The sequence below is a fragment of the Neofelis nebulosa genome, chromosome 11, assembly GCF_028018385.1.
Source record: "Neofelis nebulosa isolate mNeoNeb1 chromosome 11, mNeoNeb1.pri, whole genome shotgun sequence".
In the NCBI taxonomy this organism is placed as follows: Eukaryota; Metazoa; Chordata; class Mammalia; order Carnivora; family Felidae; genus Neofelis; species Neofelis nebulosa.
In genome coordinates, this window is record NC_080792.1 from 81,621,071 (window position 1) to 81,643,383 (window position 22,313).

Sequence of the window (22,313 nt, forward strand, 5' to 3'; positions counted from 1 at the left end):
AACTAATATGGTAGGTTCTATTACCATTCCCATTTCACAGATGAGAAGATAAGGCCCAGAGACAGGCAGTGGTTTTTCCTAAAGGCACACAGCAAGGAAGTGGAGAATCTACAGCTCAGAGCTCTTTCTAGCTGGGGCTCTCCTTAGCAATCCTATTTGCAGGTACTTGGTGAGACTTCTCTTTGTCTTCTCTCAGACCTCCATTCTCTTCCCACTTCCCAAGATCCTGGGAAACTCACCACTCCTTCCGATCTCCTCTGGATCCCAGGCAGGTACAGCTTATGACAGACACTCCTCCTGTATCTGTCAGGGCCCTGGCAAGAGAGGGATGCACACTCAAACTGTGTAATCAAAGAGAGACTAATGAAGAGTCTGTTTATGAAGGTGTGGTCATGGTCAAGAGAAACGAACAAGGCGCATACAGGAACCAGGACCATGGGGATCCTCACAGAGCAAGAGGAGGGAGCAGCCAGCAGAGTGAGCTGTGTGGGAAGAGCTGCCTTTAACAGAGGGACATAGCCACTGTTCCCCCAGCCCACAGGGAAGGACCCAGAATGGAATAAACCCACCCTCACTGTCCTCCCAACTCTCACTGTTCTGCCCATGCTTTCCACTGGCTGATTCCAACCAGAAGCTAGAGGCAAGGGGCTCTGCTGATTGGATCAGCCTACAGGGGAACCAAACAGAGATGCTGAAGTGGGGTGAATAGACCCGAAGGAGCCAACAGCAGCCCATGAGACTTTCAGGTTGGAACATAAGAGGTAGTGCCATCCATTAGGGTCTCTTTGGTTTCAGGCACCAAATGATTCTGGCAAAACTCTAGCAAAACCAAGAACGTACTGGAGAGATTCAGGTAACTCTAAGATTTCAAGAAAAAGCTGAAAAGCTGACCCTCAGGGGTAGGAACCCACACTCCAGGACTGTATCTGAAGGGGGAGGGGAGCTCCCCAAAGAAAATTGAGGCGCAATTGCCAGAAGAAAGGATGCAAGGGCTGGGCCCACACAAATGAATGAATGAATGAATGAATGAATGAATAAAAATAAAAACAAGAGATGTCCTCACAAGACTCACTGCTACCAAAAAGAAAATAAAACCAAGTCAGTCGAGAAGCTAATGTTTCATCAAACCTCAGAAGGATCACTCATTGGTGCTCAATCAACATTTGCAAGTTGGAAGAATAAATGAACCAAGGAATGCTAAAGAATGTGGGCTTTACCCAGAGGGCATTGGAGATGTTGAGGTGTTTCCAGCTCAGGAGGTGGCATGGTCAGATTTGCATTTTGGAAAGGTGTCTCTGACCTGCATGGGGAGACTGGACTACAGTGGGCAGGGAAGCCGTAGATGGGATGCCCTAGATGAGGAAAATGGCAGCTCAGACTGGAGAGCGGTCATACAGAAGGAAAGGTAGAGTCTGAGGGTTGGGGCACATTCGGAGCCTTTGAGACTATAAACCTGTGGCAGTTGATCAAGCTGCTAAATAAATGCAGCTTAGAGCCCCATCAATGGGCCTGGATGGGGCAGCTGCAGCCTTGGTGAGGTGATGAGGAGCCCTTGATGTGAGCAGCTACAGCTACTGATATGCTAGTAGCTTGTCAGATGCTACAGTCACCTCTAACCGCCCCCCCCCCCATAGCTGTGGACTCCCCAGGCCCATGCCATGAACCAATATGAATATCCCTCTATCTCCCAAGATGATGGAGACCCAGTCACTGGCCCCCAGGATCTTCTGTTCTGTTGGGCAGAGGGAGATGGGCACAGGGATAACCTTGCCACCCAAAGAAGGACTAGGGGATCACCCAGAATCATCTGGCAGGTGCCCACGCTCTGCTTACAGATTTCTGGGAAGTATGGTGCAGCCCAGAATTGAACTCTGGCTGCAGACACATGACCTGCTTCCTGCTGAATCCTGAGCCACACAAAATTAGGCAAGGGGCTAATTCTGCACTGGACAAAATGCAGCCTCCAAGGGGTTCCAGAATGTGCCATCACTTCTGGGTCTTTGCATGTTTCTGGAGTTCCTCCCCCTTCCCCTGCTCCCCTCCTCCCTTCCCTGGGCCAACTCCAATCTTCGCCAGACTTCGGCTTGGAAGTTACACCCACGGAATAGGAGTTTCTTTGTCCCAGGCTGGGTAGGCCTCCTTCCTGCTCCCACCACCACCTCCCATTATTGCCCACGATACCCTGCCTTGTCATTGTGTGACCTTGAGCCATTCCTTAGCCTTCTCTGAGCCTCCCTTTCCTCCCCCCTGGAAAACAAGGTCATAATAGTAGCCTCCTAACAGAGTCTTTATGAGCCTTAAATGGCGTGGCTCTTATAATGCATCTAGGAAGGTACATAGAGCAGAGCAAGCAGACAGTCAGTGTTAGCTGTCACTGGCCTCAGCCACTTCTCGGTCAGGAGACTTACTGCAGAATCTGCTACAGACCTTTGCTTTCCAGAGGCAGAGGATTTTCCCAAGACCTCAGATGGCCCCTCATTGATTCTGGCAAGACTCCTACTAGTATTGATCAAATATCATGGCTGCCTTCGTCTCAAGGGTGTTCGTTGGCCCAAGAACTGTGTGCATGGGGACCTAACAGATTTCTGAACAAAATCGTGGATACCTTTCTTGTGGCATCACCTCAGACAGGGGTTAGCAGTCCTTGAAGGGCTTGGAAAAGCCTTCTTTTATATATTGAATGATGAGGTTTCAGAGGGATGGTGGGGTCTGGAGCCAACCGCCAAGAAAGAATACTTTGATGTATTGTGAAAAGTGTCCTGTTATATAGTATGGAGCTGGTGGAGGTAAAGTCAAGAGGAAGTTTCTTTAAAAAAAATTTTTTTTAATGTTTGTTTATTTTTGAAAGGGGGGGAGGGAGTGGGGGAGGAGCAGAGAGAGAGGGAGACGCAGAATTTGAAGCAGGCTCCAGGCTCTGGGCCGGCAGCACAGAGCCTGACTCAGGGCTCGAACTCACAAACTGGGAGATCATGTCCTGAGCCTGAGATCGTGACCTGAGCTGAAGTCGACCGACTGAGCCACCCAGGAGCCCCAAGAGGAAGTTTCTTAAAGGGATTTCCATATGCTAAAGAAGACTCACAGGAGGCCTAGTTATTGTCAAGCTAAGGTTGTTTTTCCCTCCAGCAAAGTATTATCATTAAGACAGTAGAGAGTTCCTGGAGATTAGGCTATTGATAAGATTGCTTTTTTTTTTTTTAAGTTACTAAGATATTTGTAAACTGATGGAGACTCAGTGTCTCAAATGACTGTGATCTCTTACCAGTTAACCATTTGTTTTCCCCTTTCCTTTGTTCTTGGGGCAGCCAGGAGTGCCTGAGGGATGTCACACACCTATCCCCCTTGTTGGTGGGGGAGGGTGGCGTGTGCCTGGCGAGAATGCTTCCTTGGCCCTGAGCTTTGCTTTATGCTCCCTCATCACTGAAGATGCTATCCTCTTCTGTGCTATTATTCATTGGTTACATAACTAAAGGTTTTACTTCCTGTATTCATCAGCCCTTTAATGAGCACCAACTGTATGCACATCCTCCAAGAGATCTTTTCTGCCACCTTACCTACAATTACCCCCGGCCCAGTCCCCTCTCTGCCCCTTGCCCTGCTTTTGTCATAGTATTTATCCCAGTCTGACATCGTATTACTTGTTTCTTTGTGGATTTGTATGTTGTTTATGTCTTTACTTATTTTGTGGTCGGTCTCCCAGACCAGAGCGTCAGCTTCTTGAGGGCCAAGACTGACTCTGCTTTGCTCACTCTTATGTCCCCACAGCCTAGAACACACAGTTAGTGCTCACTGAATATTTATCAGATGAACACACGCTAAGCACTGGGCCAGGGATTTTGCAAGGGGAAAAAAATTTGAACAATAAGATGTGGATTCTGGCTTCAAAATGCTTATTCATGGGGTGGTCAAGAAAAAACAATTACAATTCTGGACAGAACTTGGGTGTATTCTGAGAGAGAGAGAGAGACAGAGAGAGACAGAGAGAAAGAGAGACCTTACCATTCCCCAAGGGCAAGTGAAGAGAGATGGGTAAGAGACTCCTATACTGACCACAGTTAATTCTTCACTGTCTGTTTCCTCTCCTGGCCTAACTACAGATTCTAAATGGACAGCAGGGACAATGTCTGTCTGGTTAATCATTAATCCAGGCACAGGATGGAATGTGGCACATAGTCGCTCAGTCAATGTCTTCTTTTAGTTTTAGTTGGGAGATTGAGACTAGGGTTGGAGTGCAAGGGATTTCTTTGGGAGGTGATCCCAGAAAAATATGTGTTATCATGTAAGTTACCACGGTGGGAAATCAGAGCTGAATCCCGCAGGGGAGGCTTAGGAACCAGTGTAGACCACACATCTCAGAGTTACCTTACTCAAGGGGACTTATGTCCCAACTCCTGTTGGGCAGTGGTTGAAGGCACTCTAAGGCGGGCGGGAGGCGGGGAGGGTATGCTAATCACCCCCCCTCCCCGACATTTCTTCTGCAAAAGAGGAAAGGTGCTTCAAGCTAGAGTTTGGATCAGTATGTGTGAGAATTGTAGATGCCATGAAGATACAGGTGGGGCACTGCTGGAAGGTGCTACAGTAATTGTTTATTGAATGAATCAATAATGGACGTTGGTTGGGTGCCTACTACATGCCAGGTGCCTTGTAGCTATTTATTAATATGATTTTCAAAGCTTTTGAAAGACAGGTAGATACTGGGGCTCAGAGAGGCTAGGTAACTTGCTCAAGGTCGCACAGCAAGCAAGAGGCAGAGCTTAGATTTGGCCCTGTCTTGTCTGGTTCCATGCCCATTCTCTTTCTTTCATAATGTCAGCTGGCGGGATACTCTAGGCTAGAAAATAGCAATGTGGATACTCTGGGCTAGAAAATTCAAGAAGGGTCACTGTTTGTCTCATTCATCTTGTTTATCTGTCTTCTTTTTGGCTCCAGGTGTGGGTCAGCCCAGCCTTGTCCCAAGCTTCAGCCAATGAACCCCCTTGCCCTGAGGTCACTATAACCCTCCAGGGCTTCACTTCAACCAAAATTCCCCCCTTAAGATTGGTGGGCTTTGAGGTCCAATAGATCTGGGTTCAAATTCCGGAGCTGCCACTACTTAGCTATGTGTCCTTGAGCAAGTCATTCTACCTCTCTGTGCCTCTGTTTCTCCCCAAAGAAGGTCAATGATACCCAGCTGCAAGGTGGCTGTGAAGATTAAGGATTAGCATGGCCCATAGTAAGTGCTCAAGAAATGGTAACCATGGCGATCTCCAAGAAGTGATGCTTACTTATTTGTCACTTGCTACCCTACCTTGCTGTACCCTGAGCTGCTTCCTTTACCCACTTCCTCCTCAGTATCAGCAACCAACATGTAGGGGTTTCATTGCACAGACCCTGGAGCCAGTCTTCCTGGGTTCAAATCCTGTCTCCTACACTTACCAAGTGAGCAAGAGGTAAGGTGTAGGAAGTGCCTGCCATGTTATGAGTGCTCACATGCTAGTACGTGTCTATCCAAGTATTTACCACCATCATACTTCTTGTTATTATCATTAATATTATCTAAAAGTCCTGTGAGTCAGCAAAATACTATTAAATACCTACTATGTGCCAAACACTAGGTGGAGCGCTGGGGCCCAAGACATGAAGAAAACAGGATCCCTGCCCCCAAGGAGCACTGGATCAGATGGAGACGCAGAGCCAGAGGACAATGAATACAGAGCAAACTGATCAGCACTGGGACAGTGGGAGGGCCAGAAGAGCATTGACATCACATCCAGTGAAAGGCCAAAGCGTCCAGACCCTTCCCTGTGGACCCCCAGACACAGCTTTCTCTGAACACCCTGCTATCCCCTCTGTCCATACTTCTCACTTGGCTCCAAAGCTCCCACTTCCTGCCCTACAGCATGGCTAAAGCTCTTGATGAGTCTTTATGCTTCTCCTTGGCAACCCAGCTGTAAGCCTTTCAAGGCCAGGGCAGTATCTTAAGTTTCTTTTCTATGCCATGAAGTAGCCAACACACAACACTGCCACGGTTTTATGGATGCTGGCAGGAGACATGAGACTCCTGGGTCAGAGACATGGGATTTTATTACTCCTAGCAATAGTAGTAACCAGGGTATCACCATTTGTGTCAGTAGCCCAAACCCCAGTTCCCACAGGGCAACACAAAGAGGACCAGGTGTTGCGGTCTGGACTACAGGAGAGGAATCTCAAATTTAGAGAAACTGAATTATTTATAATTGGAGTAAGCAAACCTGCCCTTTGCTCTTGAGGGAGTCAGTGTCTTTTTTTTTTTTTAATGTTTATTTTTGAGGGAGGAGGGTCAGAGACAGAGGGAGACATAGAATCGGAAGCAGGTTCCAGGCTCTGAGCTGTCAGCACAGAGCCCAACATGGGGCTCAAACCCATGAACCATGAGATCATGACCTTTGCCAAAGTCAGAAGCTCAACTGACTGAGCCACCCAGGCACCCTGGGAGTCAGTATCTTTATTATACAGGACAGTAGGCATGCCTGCCTTTTGCTCTGAAGGGAGATACTATTTCCATTTTTCAAAACTGTTATACAAACATCTTGAAAAGAGAGTCTGGAAAAAGGGCAATCAGTGCCTCTTCTGGCAAGACTTGCAGAAATGAATAAGATAGGTGGTCTCCCAACAAATATAGATGGATGGATGGATGGATGGATTGGAGGATGGATGGATGGATGGATGGATGGATGAATGGATGGATGGATGGATTGGTGGATGGATGGATGGATGGATGGATGGACAGATGGATGGATGGATGGATGGATGGATGAATGGATGGATGGACAGATGGATGGATGGATGGATGGATGGACAGTTGGATGGATAGATGGATGGATGGATGGATGGATGGATGAGGATGGGTGGGTGGGTAAGCAGGTGGATAGATGGGCATGAGGATTAAAAATTGTGATGCTTTTTAAGCTTTATTCCTAGAAGGCATAAGCACTTCAGGGCTTCCTTGGAGGAGGATACGGTAGTCAGGGATCTTGCCTCCTCCCCAGTGATTTCTCAGGAATTCCTCCTTCACTTACTTTATATATTGGCTTCTGCCTACAATTCCATTTGGAAATTTAAAATATATGTATTACCACAGCTAAAACAAGTTTGGAAATCATTGGTGTAGAAAAGTAATTCTCAAACTTACAAATGTGTCAGGATCACTGCAGGTTTGTTGAGACTCAGATTGCCAGACCCCACCCCCAGAGCTGCTGATTGAGGACCACTTTTGCAGAGAAACTGTCCTGATTCTTCCATGTAAGAGAATTCAGTTTTTGAGTGCCTGGGATGTACTAGCAAACTGCGAGGCATATTGAAGTCCATACAAATGGATTCAGGCATGGCTCATACTTCTCAGAGATCTTCTAATCTCGAAACAGAGACAAGAACCCCCTACATATTAATAATAACAATAATAATAATAGGAGAAGGAGCTCTTACTGTCCAAGCATGTTCTATGTGCCAAAGACCATGCAAAGGGCTTCACATGCATTATCTCAGTTAATCAGCACAATTCTGGGAGGTAGGGACTGTCATCACCCCCATTTTGACAGATGAGAAAGCTGAGGTACGGAAAGGGTAATTAACTTGCCTAAGGTCACAGAGCTAGGAAGTGGCAAATCCCAGGACTAACTCCAAAGCTTTTAAATCACACCATATCCTTGCACACTCCCCTCTTCCACACAGAGTATAAGACAGTTTGCTTGAGTGTCAGATTAAATCAATCAAATGCCAAAATATATGAAGCTAATGGAGCTCTAGGCTGTCAGGCTGAGAGGAAGAAAGTGGGTTCTCTCATTAAGGCTTTAAAAGACAGGGTAAGGCCAGCAGAATCGCTTTCTGGGGTTCAGGGCGGCATAGACCGCAAACCATGGCAGGCTAGCAGGCTGGACTGTGAACTTGTCTGACTTCCTCATTGTACAAAGTCCTTCAGGAGCCAGGAATCCTGCCTGGGGGTTTTGGTTGCCCCAGCCCCTGGCACAGTGCCTGGTACATAGCCCACCAAAAAAGAGGAGACAGCGGATGATTAAATGGACACTAGAAGACGCCATGAGAGTTCCCACACCAGTCGTTCTCAAGTTTGTTTTTCGAATGAAACCTGGTCTCTCAGATTCACAGACAAAGAACAGACCAGCTCAGAATGGAGGGGGAGATAACAGGTTCAGGGTACCCTTCCCCGCCCTTCTTCCTCCACCTACCCAAGACACTGCTGCAGGACCCAAGGGAGTCCTAGAACAGAGAAGGAAGCTATGCTCCAGTCCTACCCCCTTAATTTTATAGATGGGAAAATTGAGACCCAGAGAGGGGAGGGGCCTTGCCCAAGTGTCGCACTGTGAATGGAGGACAGAGTCAGATGAGAAGTCAAACACGTTGGCCCCAGGTTGGTAGTTTCCAGAACACTGAGCTGGCATTTCCATCTGCTCCTGTCTCTACCACCTCCCCATTACCCTCCCCCAGGGATTGGTCTCAGAAGTTTCCTAACTCTTAGAAATAAGTCCAAGTGTGTCATCTTTTCTATGCATGTCTCTGGTATGGGGGAGGGGGGGAGGAACAGAATTGCTAGATGGCTGCTCTGATGGGGGGAGGGAGCCGTCATTGCTGCTGAGAAGCTGTGTCATTGAACTCCAAGTATTTGCAAGTGGAGGTTGAGGATCCAGCCCAGGTCACTGGGGTGGCCTCGCTGGCATGGAATGGCCAACCTGGGACCAGAAGACTGCCTGCCTCAGTTTCCCCTGAGGAGTTTGCTAAAATTTTAGCCTCTTGAATCCTCTTCTCCCCCCTCCAAGACCTACAGATCCGATATCTATGGAGGCACGGTCCAGGAACTGGTGGTCTTCTCAGGTAATTCTCATGCACCTGGCAGTTTAAGGACCACTGCTTTATGTTCCTTTTTTTTTTTTTAAGTTTGTTTCTTTATTTTGAGAGAGAGAGCATGCAAGCAAGGGAGGGGCAGAGAGAGAGGGAGAGAGGGAAGTCCATACAGGTTCCATGCTGTCAGCACGGAGCCCGATGTGGGGCTTGAACTCACAAACCGTGAGATCATGACTTGAGCCGACACGTAGAGTCGCATGCTTCATTGACTGAGTCACCCGGATGCCCCTGGGACCACTGCTTTATGTTCTGATTAAGACCTGCCTTGCACTCAAACATCGACACCGCCAGGTGCTGAAATCCATTCCCTTGGTCAGAATTCTTACACCGATGGCTGACTTTGAATGTGAATGCCTTTAGGTGGACCCTGCACTCCAGTTAGCCACAGGTCCTACCGCTCCCTGATGTCTCAGGGCCAGCGCACCTCATCTGTTCCCTGGAGGCACTGGCTTCCCCAGGTCTTTGCCTTCAAAATGCAAATACTTTGATTCCCATTCACAACCCCGTGTGACAGGCTATCAAACACTCCAGGGTTTGGAGGAGCTTGAGATATGGCACCTCAGGTTGAGACGGGGGAGTACAGGAGGGGGTCCTGTATTGGGGGTGCAGGGGAGAACAAAAGGACTAAATAAGGCTCCTTTTGAGTTTTCAGTTCATTCTCTGGGGTGCTCAAGACGCCCACACTCTAATGCCCCCACCTTCACATCCTTTTTGGTGTCTCCTCTATGGACAGACACTGCAAGACTGAGTGGCAGCCAGAAGATACAGACGGCCTCCAGGATGACCCAACAGTCTCATGCCATTCAGGTCAGCTCAGCGTAAAGGGGGCCCAGGCCCGGAGGTCCCCAAAGCTGAGTGAACAGGAGCAGAACGTACCTGAAGAGTCTCAGGAAAACAGGAAGGCTATAGTGAAGGTTTAGCGCCATCTGTCGGTCATCCGGGGAACTGCCTCTGCCGAAACGGCTGCGTAGAGCAAAGGGCAGCTGCAAACTTGCCGGGGCGGGGTTTCCCGGGCAAGAAGTTGCCTCCATTTTGTCCATTAAAGCACCTGAAAGACCATTGGTTCAGTTTCTCCTGATCTTTCCAAGGTTTTAGACTCTTTTAAAAAAGCTACTCAATACTGAAAACCCTCTACCCCAGAAAAGCACACTTGGGCTTGATTTTGTGTATACTTCCAGGAACGATCTTCTGGTTCAGATCACTCTTCTGAGACTGAGAGATTCCAAGGGGTTTGTCCAAGCGCCCACAGCCCATTAGTGACAGAACCAGGTCTGGAGGCCAGATGTTCCAGCTTCAAATCTAGTGTTTCCTAGGCCCAGGCAGCCTCTTTAAGCCTTAAAGGGCTCCTCCCTCTTTCTTCTCTGCAGGAGTCCTATGAATGAATGTCTACCAGGGGTGTTTGACCAGTCAGTAGCTGTCCTGGGGACTGTGGCACCCCCACCCCTCGCAGGAGTTCTAGGCACTCAAACAACCTCTTTCCCTGCTCCCTGGCCCTGCTGGCCTGCCCTCTCACAGATGCCCTAGTGCCACTAAGGTGACCCACCCCTCTTAGGGGCACCAGAACCAGCATCTCGAGCTGGGAGCCAGGACAAGGATCTTATAGGCCACTAACAGGCTGTTGCTCTTGGATCAATCACCAAACCTCCCTGGACTTTGGCCTCCCCCTGTGTAAAATGCCACGGCTCGGGACAGCCATCTCTAGGGCCCTTCCGCGGGCTGCCCCTCCCACTCTGTGCAAGACTGACCCACAGGCATGATCCTTCATAAGCATATCTAAGTGATTTCCCAAGCCAGGCACCCAGGGACAGGGTCTAATTCTTTTCCAGAATTAGAGGACCTGCGTGGGTGGGCGGGGGGGAGGACAACTTAAGGGAAGGGGCATCTGTGTGCAGTGGGAGCAGAGGGAGGACACAGAGGCACCCCCCGGGTCTTTCAATACTCCCTGTGGGTCTCCACCTCAGGACAGAGAGGCCAACCAAGGGGCATTGCTGGCGAATGGAGGGGTGGTGGAGGACAGGGAGTGGCTGGGAGGGGCACAGCCTTTGGTATACAGTTGGTGGCTAATTAGGGAGCTATTGCCATTTCATGGCTGGACCCCAGGAAGCTCTTCATTCATTGATTCAACAAACATTAATTTGGTTTCTGTTTGGAGCAGAAGCTTTCCAACTTGAGCATGGACCAGCCTCTCCTGGAGAACCTGCATGAAACACAGCTCGCTGGGCCCCCACCTCGGTGTCTGCTTCAGCAGGTGTGGGGCAGGGCCCAGGAACTGGTAACTAAGTTCTAAGGGGATGCTGAGGCCTCTGGCCCAGGGAACATGCTTCAAGAAGCACTGACTTTGAGTGACAGATGAGACAGACCCTTGCTACCCTTGTGGAGCTCTTAGCAGCCCAGCAGGAACCCAGCAAATATCCTAAAGTGGGTTTCCTCAAGAAAAGGCAAGCGCAGGGCATTAGGGGAGCCCAGAGCAGGAGCCTCCCCGGAAGAGGGGGTGTTTATGCTGAATCCCGAAGGCTAAGTAGAAGTGGCTCAGCAAAGAAGCAGAAGGGGGAAGTTTTTGTTAAACACTTACTTAGAATGTGCCAGAACCCCTCTCACATTCCTCATCTAGTCTTCCCAGTCAATGGGAGGGAGGCAGGATTGACCCCACTTTACAGATGAGGAGGCCGAGGCTCAGAGAAGCAGAGGACTGGCCCAAGATCACGCAGCGAGAAAGCAGTCCCAGTCGGCCTGTGCATAGGACACCTCCCCAGCTGCTGCACCGCCCCCCCCCCCGTGCTGCTTCCCACCCCCCTCCCTTCCCCCGGGGGGGCAGCCACCCACATGCAGCTGCTGCCCGGCCTGGGCCTGCCGCTGACCAGCCGGGCTCTGCCGCTCTCCCCACCCCCACCCAAGCCCTTCAAGTGTTTTCGCTGCTGGGTGAATTCAACAGATGCCTTTCGATCGCGGCCTATTAAATTAGCCCCTCTCTGCAGCCAAAAGAAGATAATTATGTTTTCATTAGCCCTGGATAATGTATTACCCCCTCAGTGGCAGCCACATCAGCCAACCTCCTCCTTCCCCCTCCTCCCCTTGGTCCCGCTGGAGCACTGTGCTCCCCTGGGCTCACCTCCAAGCTGCTGGGTGGGGACTGGTTCGGGCCCAGGGTGGCAGAGAGGGGGGACAGGGGGCAGCCTCCTTTCGGCCGGCAGAGGCCTTTTACACACCCACCATCCACACGGGGATTGAGGGTGTGGGCCCCAGAGAAGCTCCAAGAATAATTGTTCTCATGGTGATCATTTATGGAGAGCTTGCTCTGAGCTGACCCCTGGATGTGTCATAGCTGCTTGACTCCTACAGCAGTTGGGGAGAAGGGTGGCTTTACCGACATCCCCCCCCCCCGCCCCGTTTTAAACACCACGGGGGTCCTGTTGGAATCAGCTTAGAGTGAATGCCCAAGCAGCCTCGGAGAGGAAGAGACATCAGGGGGCACCACGCATGAGCAGCTTTCGGGGACCGCCGCTCCACATAGTCCTGGGACGGCCACATGGCTGTGAGTCTCTGGTCCCAGCGCCAGTTGTTGAAGCCCTCCGGGGTCCATGCCCAGCACAAGCGAGGGGGAGTCCCCCCATGCCAGACACTCCCCGGCCATCCCGAAAGAAGGTCTCTGACTTAGTCACTCTCTTTCTCCACGAGGTGGCGGGGGCAGGGGGGGCAGGCAGGGAGGGCCCCACTTCGGGATCAGCAGGACCTGAGTTCTCATAGTTGCTTTTCCACCAATGAACTGGGTGACCTGGAGCAAGCCTCTGTGCCTCTCGGAACCTCTGCTTCTCCGCCCCCCTCCCCAAATGTACGATGGGACTAAGAAAAGGAATCATCTCTTAATTTTTATGATGAGTCCATGAGATCTACCTATAAAATGCTTGGTTCACGCTGACAGCCATTATTCTTTCTACTCTGAGGACTATATTGTCCGAATCCCCTAAGCTGATGGCAATAAACACAGTAAAGGAAGGGGAGTCTCTGCCTAAACTCCGCCTCTCTCTCTCTCTCTCTCTCTCTCTCTCTCTCTCTCTCTCTCTCATCTCTCTCTCCTTCTCTTTCTCTTTCTTTCTCTTTTGCTCTCATACCCACACGCAGGACCCCTCAGGATGACAAGCTCCTACCCTGGGCTCCAAGGCCCCGTCTCCCCACACCTCTGTCTGGAGAGCCACATTCTGGGGACTTTGCTGTCAATTGCACCAGGACACCTGGCGGTGAGGACAGACCTGAAGGAGCAGGGTTTCTGTCTCCCTCTCCCCGAACCCAGGCCACCTCTGCCTTTTGCACACATAGCTCAGCCTCGGCCCTGACCCCACCATCTCGTGGCTGCCCATTCCCCACCAGCCACCCCTCTCCCCAGATCGGGGCAACTGGTTCTCCAGGAGAGGAGGTGCCCCGCCTTAGGCCTATTCTGGGCCCAACCCCGCACACAGGCGAAGTAGCTGCTTTGAGCAGGTGAACGGCCAGCCCAGCGGAAAAGTGGCTTCCCTTCCCCTGGCTTCCTGATTTTCCCCAGTTGCCATGGTAATTGAGGGGAGCAGCATTCTGAGTCTGACACCACTGAGAGCCTGTGCACAACTTTGAAATGGTTCAGGCCGGGGAAGCTGGAAGGACTCAGCTGCGGCCCCACATCCCCGGGGTGCCCCATCCAATGTTTATGTCACTATTAGTCTCGGCATTGTTACTATCTTTTCTGGCTACTGTTTACTGAGCATTTACTATATGCCAGGCATTTTTGCCAAGAGCTTCACCAGCATCATCTCATCGTACACATGTTCCCGACGACCTCAGGCCCATTTCACCACTGGGGAAACCGAGGCTCTGGAACTTGGCCCATGTGGCACAGTCAGGAAGTGGCAGCAGAGCCCTGGGGCCCAGAGGGAATTTCTGGCATCTTCTTTCCAGGACGAAGCAAACAGCTCCGTGTACCCACCAGCTTACTCCTTATTCCTTCTTCCCCTCCTCATCCCCCCCCCATACCTCTCTTTCTGGCCCCAAAGTCACACCCCCCTCTCCAGAGAGTCATATGCAAGAGGATCTGAAAAGCATTTCTTAGTGACAAGGGGTGGGGCGGGGGGGGAGTTCTTCTTTGCCTCATCTCTGCAGAACTCAGAACCTGAAGAGGCTTGTTTCTCTCAGCAAGGCTGGTGGGGGAAGTCAGATCAAGCCACCTGGAGCCAGGTGGTGTGTGTGTGTGTGTGTGTGTGTGTGTGTGTGTGTGTGAAGTCTCCTCTCTTTCCTTGATTTGCTGTTTCCCCAAGAGTGTGTGAGCAGCAGTAACAGTGAAATGCAAAATCCTTTGCAATCTGCCCAGGAAAAGACAGCTTTTGAGACGGGTTTATATGGTTACCCATATGTTAGAGCCCCTAAGAAAGGGAGGAAAGCTTGGATCTCCATCTTCTCCTCCCACAGCCCAGCCCCGGCCCTCTCCCCACCTGCAGGCCCACTGGGCCACAGGTGAGCCAGGCCCCTCCCCAGCTGCCAGGCCTAAGTGCTGCTCCGGAGAAGACCAGAACAAGGCAACGTTTCCAGAACTGGCTGCTTCTGTCCCAGTCTGCCCACCCAAGAGCCATGGCTGGAACCCAAGCTGCGACCTCCTGCAGGCTCCTGGGGCTTCCGGCCACGCCCCGCGTGGGGGAACCGCGGGGCCCACTGTCCCGTTAAGGAATCCTATCCAACACTGATGCAGAGACCGAAAGAACCATCCCCGCCTCCCATGGGGCCTTGTCTACCCCCGAGAGCTGCCCTGTGGCCACTGCATTCAGCCCCCTCCAGGCTCCCAGAAATCGTCGTGGTGTGTGTGTGTGTGTGTGTGTGTGTGTGTGTGTGTGTGTTTCCTGATAGGGGGAAAAAATGGAAATTAGGTTATATAAAAGATGTATGCTTTGGAGCCCAGAGCGGCTCTTTTAATGAGGGTTGCGACGTCTCCCGCCCCACACCCATAAACCAGCCGGGTTGGACGTCACCGCTAATTCGTTTCAGCGATGATAGGATAAAGGAGGGACATTAAGAAATAAATTCCCCCTCACGACCCTCGCTGAGCTCACGGCTCAGTCCCTACATATTTATGCCGCGTTTCCAGCCGCTGGGCGAGGAGCCACTTAGCGCGGCGGCTCCTCCGAGGGGCGGCCAGGCGGCGAGCCGCAGCCGGGCGGCCGGGGTGAGCCAGGGGCGCACGCGGGGAAGCCCGCAGCCTCCGTCCCGAACTTGGGTTCGCTGGGGCGGAGGGAGGGGAGGGGACTCGGGAGGGGTGGGGGCTCGGCGAGAGGGGGCGGGGAGGGATCCGAGAGGCACAAAGCGGAGGGGAAGGGGGAGGGACGCGCGCGGCTCCCATCGGGAGGTGAGTGGGTGCCACTGGCGCCCTCCAGCCGCGCGGGGCGGCGGACCGGGAGGATTCGGAACCGCGAGCGCGACGGCCGCGGGCGCCCGGGAGGAGGAGGTGGAGAAGGAGGAGGAGGAAGAGGAGGAGGAGAAGGGCAGGCAAGCGGACCCGCGGAGGGGCGGGCGGGCGGGCGGGCGCGCAGCGCGTAGAGGCAGCCTCGGCGCTGCCCGGCTCGGCGGCAGGTGAGTTCTCGGCCCAGCCGTCCCGCGTCCCCTCCCGGTGCCCTAGGGCTCCCCGCCCCGGCGCCAGCCCCGGGAGTGCCACGGGAGGCGCGGGGTTTGCCGCGCGTCCCAACTTGGTTCGGGCGACCCTGTTTTCTCCTCCCAGCGGGCGGCCCCAGGCCGGGGGCCCCGGGCCGGGGGTCGACGCGCCCGCCGCGCTCCAACTTTGCAGGGACCCGCGTCCCTCTCGAGCGGCGCGCTCGGCTGCGAGCTGCGCGCCCGCGGTAATGGCGGACCCCTTGGCACCGCTCGCTGTCCCCGGCGGGCAGCCCGCGGCTGGGGGACGCCGCTCCCCGCGGATCGCTGCACCTGCCCGGCCTCAACTTTAAGCTTTCCTGCGCGCCCGGCCCTCCGGAGGTATGGCACCTGCGCGCCCGCGGTAATGGCGGACTCCGCATCGCTGGCCTCCTCCGGCGGGGGCCCGGAGGCTGGGAGGGCTCCGCTCTCGGGAAACGTCCCTCCTGCCTGGCTTCCAACTTTGCGAGGATCCTCGTCGCGCGCCCGCGGTCATGGCGGGGCCGCCTGCACCTCTTTCTTCTCCAGCCCGGGCGGGATTGGGGTGTAAGAGCGCCGGCTCCCAGAACCTAGGAAAGTTGTGCCTCTCGCTGGAAAAGAGGCTCTGGGGCTCCCGGCGCGCGCGTCCCCCGGACGGACGAGGGGCGCGCTCCGCGGTTGGGATTTGGGACCGGGCAGTGCACTGCGAGCAACGGCTTTGCTTCCAGGTGATCAAGGGTCAGGGCAGGGTCCCCGTGAGATCCAGCTTCCAGGACCACCCGAAGGTCCCTTGGGTCCGAGGGTCCCGACAGGGCTCTCTGGATTGCGCCCTAGAAACTCTGAGACCCTCGCCTCCATCCCGGGGTGGGGGGCGGCACTGCGGCCGGAGCGCCCCGGGCTCTCTGCGGCCTGGAGACCGTGCTGCCTGCGGTGGGCACCCGGAGGGAAGAGGTGCGCGCTGACAAGGCGTAGAGCGAGGACAGGGAGCTTCCGAGGGACACCCCTGGGCTCCAATCCTAGATTTACCTTTTACCGGGTGGATGGCCTCAGTTCTCTTGTCTGTAAAATGGGAAAAACGATTCCTTTCTCGTGGGGCTGTGGTGAGGACGTTAAAAAATTATGAATGTGAATAAAGTGCTCAGTGTTTCTGATAGTTTATTATTATAACGCCCCTGGGCCAGATCCGGGAGACTCAGGGTCAGGTGTTTCCTGCCAGTGGGACCTACAGATCCGCCCCTCAAGGCCCCCAGGCTGGGGTCGGAGGCACTTACCTCTAGTGGAACCCAAGTAGTCCAGGAGAAGATGCATAGGGTTCTTCCTGGCAGATGAGATCCCATTCTAATTCCATAGTTTAGTTCAAACCGTGCACACAGACCCCAGAAGAATCTACAAGTGGCCAGTGATGGAGCACCCCCAAGGGGGTCCCTGAGCATAGATGTGGTGCTGGTGAACCTGCCCAGGGCACATGGTCTGGCCTCCGGTGGCCCACGACCTTGACAGAGAGGAAAAAGGAACTAACCCCTCAAGCCAGCCCCCCTGAGGAAGGAGAAAAACCTTCTCCCTCTCTTCTACCCCTTTCTCTAATTGGGGTTGGGGCAAATGCTGTCGGTTCAGACTCAGGGAAGCGCTGATTTTCCCCACTGTTATTTTGAACTTGAAACCGGCAAGGGGCCTTTGTGCCCCAGCTGGCAGGGGTGGTGTCAATTCTTCTCTGCCCCCAGGCACCTCAGCAGACAGATCTGAGAAGCCTTGGCAAGAATCCTAAGGGAGACATTCTACGCCACCACTTTCACTACCACCACCCCAGTCCTTACGAAGAATCCAATTTCCAGAACCCCTGAAAGAGTGCACGGCTTTGTGCCATCGCCAAGGGGAGGTCACATAATAAGGTATCCCTGGAATACCCCAGAATACTCCCCCGAACTCCCCCAGGTTACCAGTGCAGTGATCTGAATCCCATTTTGCAGATGCAAAAGCTGAGACAGATTAAACCCAGCAACCTGCCCACGGTCGCCTAGGTGGTTAAGTACCACAGCTGGAGAATTTAGTCTCAGGTTTTAGCTCTTTAATTTGCGGGAGGGGGGCACCCACGTCTGGACACCTAAGTGGTCTAACAAGTCCATGCTCCTGCCTTTGCACCCACAGCCTCATTTCCTGATACATCTGCTCAGCAAGAGACTACCCCAGTGGTCAGGGGCACGACTGTGTCTCCAGAAATTGTAATTTCCCCAAAGTCCCTGACCATGTAGAGAAAGAGCTATCAGCATAGTAGAGAGATCTGGTGAAGATCTTTGCTTGAGACCAAGCCACTTAACCTCTCTGAGATTCAGTTTCATTACCTGCAAAATGAGAACGTAACTCCCACAGGGTTGTGTTGTAGATTTTCTTCATAATGCACGTGAAAGGTGTTCTGGAAACAATAGGTTTATGCCAAGATTGGTGATTCCAGAGGAAGTCTTCTGTCGCACTCTTTGGGACCAGTAGTGTGGCTGTGGTTTCCTGACCGGTCTGCCCTATGCTTTTCCTGTCCCTTCTTTATTTTCCCCAGATGGCCAATGCAAGCTGTCTAGGAGGCTGTCATCCACAGAGAAGGACCTTGCAGGAAAGGGTGAGAGTCTAGGAGTGGTGAAGCGGGGTGCTTTTCTTCCTGAGGGCCTCTACCTCTGAGGCCCAAGACGCTGTCCAAGGTACCAACTGGACAACTGTCCCAAAACTTTCCTACTGGTGGGGCTAGGACATGGGAAGACTTGGGGGGTCAGTTCACCAGGGTATTGTGAGAATGCACAGATCTGGCTGTGGTGCCTTCTTGGCTGTATGTTTTGGGGTGTCTTATGACAAGACTCAGTATATTGCCCGTCATTCTGCTTCTGTGGGTCTGTGCGTGCCTTGGTAAGCTTTAGAACGTGGTTGAGAGCCATTGGCAACAGTCTGTGCCCATTAGAACCGGGGCTTTTCCTAATTAGAAACTGGAATGCGCAGGAGGTGAATTTGGCATTTTAGGACCAGTTTTCACCTGGCCCGTTTGAACAAGGGGGCACACTTCCCATTACAGGTCATTGTGGGTTGTGTGTTTAACAACACAGTGGCCACAATGACTGTAGACATGACCGTTTTTATCCTCCTCATACATGATAGCATTTAGACCTCACTAATCCAGCAGCTTCTGAACAGCAGCCCAATAGACTGTCGCCATCAGAACCCAAAAGCACAGATGCCAGATTCTGACGCCCAGGTCTAACGAGTCAGCGTTTCCGAGGGAGACCTGAAGTTTCTGTGTTTTTAACATGACTTCTGCAGCAGATTCTAATCCCCTCAGCTCTTGTCCACCACCTCATCTTCCAGAGGGGGAAACGAAACTCAGAAAAGGTATGTGACTTGCCAGAGGTCACACAGCACTGTATTGACAAACCTCTGTGTCTTGACTCTTTGCCAGTGCTCAATCTGATAGCATCATGTTTACTCCAGGATAGAGAAGCCCCATAGTTTCCAAACTTAAAGGAATTTGATTACGTCTCTCTCTCTCTCTCTCCCTCTCTCTCTGTAGCGCTCTCTCTCTCTCTCTCTCTCCCAGTTGTTGTCAGATTGTTCAGGAGAGACTGATCAGGATTCCTTCCAGTCTGACCTTGTGGTGCATCAGCCCTATGACCCTGTGTCATGTTGGGCATTAGCTCCATTGGTGAACCCATCTGTCCTTGCAGAGAGGATTTCATTTAAAAGTGATCTATTGGGTAAAACTTTAGGAGCCAAGTAATCACAGGTGCTGATAAACCCTGTCTAACTACCACTGATTTCACCAAAACCATTGGTTTGAGCTCTTCGGCAGCCGCGTCAGCCCCCGACCCAACCTTTCCAAGTCCTGTAGGTTTATATCACTCACAGGCCTGTTCCTATGAACAGCACCCAGCAATGCTGGAAGATTGAGTCTACTTGAATCTGTTAAATAAAAATGATCGATCAGCAGAAAAGGTCCCTAAGTCCCCCATAAAAGTGTAGCTAACAGGGTGCAGCAGACATGGGTCTTGGCGTAGGCGTGTTTCGTGACGATCGGCCGAAGATGAGTAGCAGTTATCTGTGGCTCTGCGGCAGACGTCAGCACATTTGTCAAATGTGTAATGATGAGTGCTAAATGGCAGGCTCGGTGCCGGACCCCAAGGGCAGATGCTCAGATTAAGGTGGGGTGAGCCCTTCTCCGACGAAGCCTGTGGTCTGGTCGGGCAGTGGGCTCCAAACAAGCCTTGTGGCACGTGTGACGGTTCTGCGGGAGAGGCTGCAGTGAAATGTTGCAGCAGTCATCCCGGATGGACGACTGGGGGTATCCACGTAGGACTGCTCAGAGGAGGCAGCATCGGCCTTACTGATTCGTAGCATCCTGTCAGTGACAGGGTCTCCGGTGCCAAACTGGGTCAAGTGCAGCCAGGTTGAAAGGCAGAGACCACACGGAACATCGAGAAGGGATGTCATCTGGGGAGGCACCTGACACCAGGTCCTAGCACTTGTGGATTCTGTGACTCGGGGTGAGTGAGTTAACCTCTCTGAACCTCAGGTATGTCATCCATAAAATGGGGGTTATGGCTACCGCATGGAGCTGTTAGGAAGATTCAGTGAGATAGTATATGTGGAAGTCTGGAACGGGAAACAGCTTCAGGCCCGTGTTAGTGATCAGAACAAAGCAAAGAAATGGGACCAAGAGAGACCCCTTTAGTTAGCCCTCTGTTGTGGACCATGCCTGTTCTCGCTCAGTGCCGATTTTCTCATCTGTGAAATGATGTTTAGCATTCAAGGGCAATGCCATTCAGAAACCTGCAGGAATGTTCTGGCTGCCTGGTACGGGCTTTGCATTTTGGTCTGGTCTGGTTTAGTTTTCTTTTCTTTGTACCTTTAGGTCAGAAACCCCACCATTAAATATTGTTTATGTCACTTGCGTGGCCCTTGAAGACATTTTCCATTTACAACCCCTCAAAGACCTTTTCCACTTTAACGTTCTGGGGCTCGCCGGAGACCAACATTTGCCCAATTCTCGTCTGTCAGTGGCATTCGTGATTTCTGCTGACAGTTCCTGAAGGAAGCCTGGTCTGTTAGCACTGGAAACACAGGGGCCCTTGGCAGGGGTGAAGTTCTCATTTCCAGCCCAGGCAACGTTTTCTCTTTCCTCACCTCTGATTTGTGATGTTCTGCCCCCGACCATCATAAGATCACCTCTTGTCAGTTGGGGTTCCCAGAAAACACAGGTCTTCTTTGTTTGTTTGTTTGTTTGTTTGTTTGTTTGTTCTTTGGCCACTCAAGCTGCTTTAGGCATCTTGACTAAAGGCACCTAAAAGAAATTCCACAGATTATCAGGGGTATCCCAAAAAGTTTCTCGGCTTCTGCTGGGAAACTTGGCCCACCGGTGTTAAATAATACTCTGGAATGCCCTCCTTATTCAAAACTTGACAGCTACATCATTACCATGGGGATTTAAATGGTGGGCCTTTCTGGAACCTGTTTCCAGGTTGAAATGAAGAAGGGCACATGGCAACTTCAGATGCTGTTGATGACCAGTCAGTGCTTCTGAGTTAAAGGATTTCTTGTCATGAACAAGAGTCTGGGCAGCCGTTTCTTCATCTAGCAAATGAGCCCCAAGCTCCCAGCTCTGTGACAGAGCCCCACAGGAGAGGCTGGGGCGTAAAGAAACAGAAGACGTTCTCCCTACCCTCAAGGGGCTCGGGTGTCCAAGAAAGCGACCAACTTGCCCATAACTAGAATGCAGTGGGGCACATGATGTGGGCAGTCCATCTCCTTGGGTCATTAAAACAGCCGTGTGGATTTCATTGTGCTGTATTTCATCCCAGGAATTGTAAGCCTAAAAATGTAACCTAGGGGGATAAATCAAAATACCACCTGATAATAACTGACATATTTTGGGCATGTTTCTTTTTTTTTTTTTCCTTTGGATTTTGAGGCAGTCTCTTAGCTGTGACTGTTCAATATCCAATAAGGAAAATGAAAACAATTACGTTCATGTAACCAGAATGCAGGTAATGAAAATAGTCAATAACGTCTATGTGCTAGTTCATTAAGATAAGTCTTAGCTGGAAAAACCTTCATCTGTCACTTCTTTCTGAGTATCACTGTAGTCGCTGAAATAAAATCCTTTTATTTCTCGCCAGGCAGGGCATAAAATAATGAGCCAGGATGGATGTTTGGGGTTGATATTTTTATTGGTTTTGATTATTTTTTTTAACAAGCATGCAAAACTCCTACGTGTAGGTAAATATTTCCTTAACTGCTGTCTTCAATGCACAGGATTTCTTGGGGGTACCTCCTTCAAGGCTTGCCTTCCGAAATTACACATTTCTTTCCGACTCTCCTGCCTAATGATGGCTTCTTGGGCTTTTGTGGGGGGTGGGGGGGGTTTGCATTTCAGAAATAACAAGAAGTCATTGAAAGGCACATTTTGTGTTCAAGATGGGTGATTACACGGGATGAAATCATGTGGAGATTCTGTCTTGAGGAGGGGCTCTTTTTTTTTTTTTTTTTTTTTTTTTCAACGTTTTTATTTATTTTTGGGACAGAGAGAGACAGAGCATGAACGGGGGAGGGGCAGAGAGAGAGGGAGACACAGAATCGGAAACAGGCTCCAGGCTCCGAGCCATCAGCCCAGAGCCCGACGCGGGGCTCGAACTCACGGACCGCGAGATCGTGACCTGGCTGAAGTCGGACGCTTAACCGACTGCGCCACCCAGGCGCCCCGAGGAGGGGCTCTTTTTAAAAAACAGTATGGTATAATTAGACTTGGAGGTTTGTTTGTTTTTTTTTTTTTTTGGTCTGGTTCCAAACGGGTGTCT

At 51.7% G+C, this 22,313-nt stretch overlaps 1 protein-coding gene and 1 long non-coding RNA gene across 5 annotated transcripts in view; one reads left to right on the forward strand and one right to left on the reverse strand.

Annotated features, from left to right (window-relative positions):
• The window catches only part of NOS1 (nitric oxide synthase 1), a 182,522-nt gene that overhangs the window by 56,277 nt on the left and 103,932 nt on the right, over positions 1-22,313 (forward strand). Inside the window, exon 1 of one of the 4 annotated variants that reach the window (XM_058691153.1) lies at positions 14,945-15,052. The exons of 2 other annotated variants lie outside the window; for them this stretch is intronic. The gene's annotated coding sequence lies outside the window, so the exon portion shown is untranslated. Of the gene's footprint in view, positions 1-14,944; positions 15,053-15,254; positions 15,457-22,313 lie in introns of those variants that run through there. One more of the 4 variants, XM_058691152.1, reaches the window with a different exon arrangement.
• LOC131489268 (uncharacterized) lies at positions 80-12,118 on the reverse strand. Its single transcript, XR_009250453.1, has 3 exons — positions 11,981-12,118; positions 9,748-9,919; positions 80-314 (listed from the first exon to the last, which is right to left on the reverse strand). It is a non-coding gene; the product is annotated as an uncharacterized LOC131489268 (long non-coding RNA).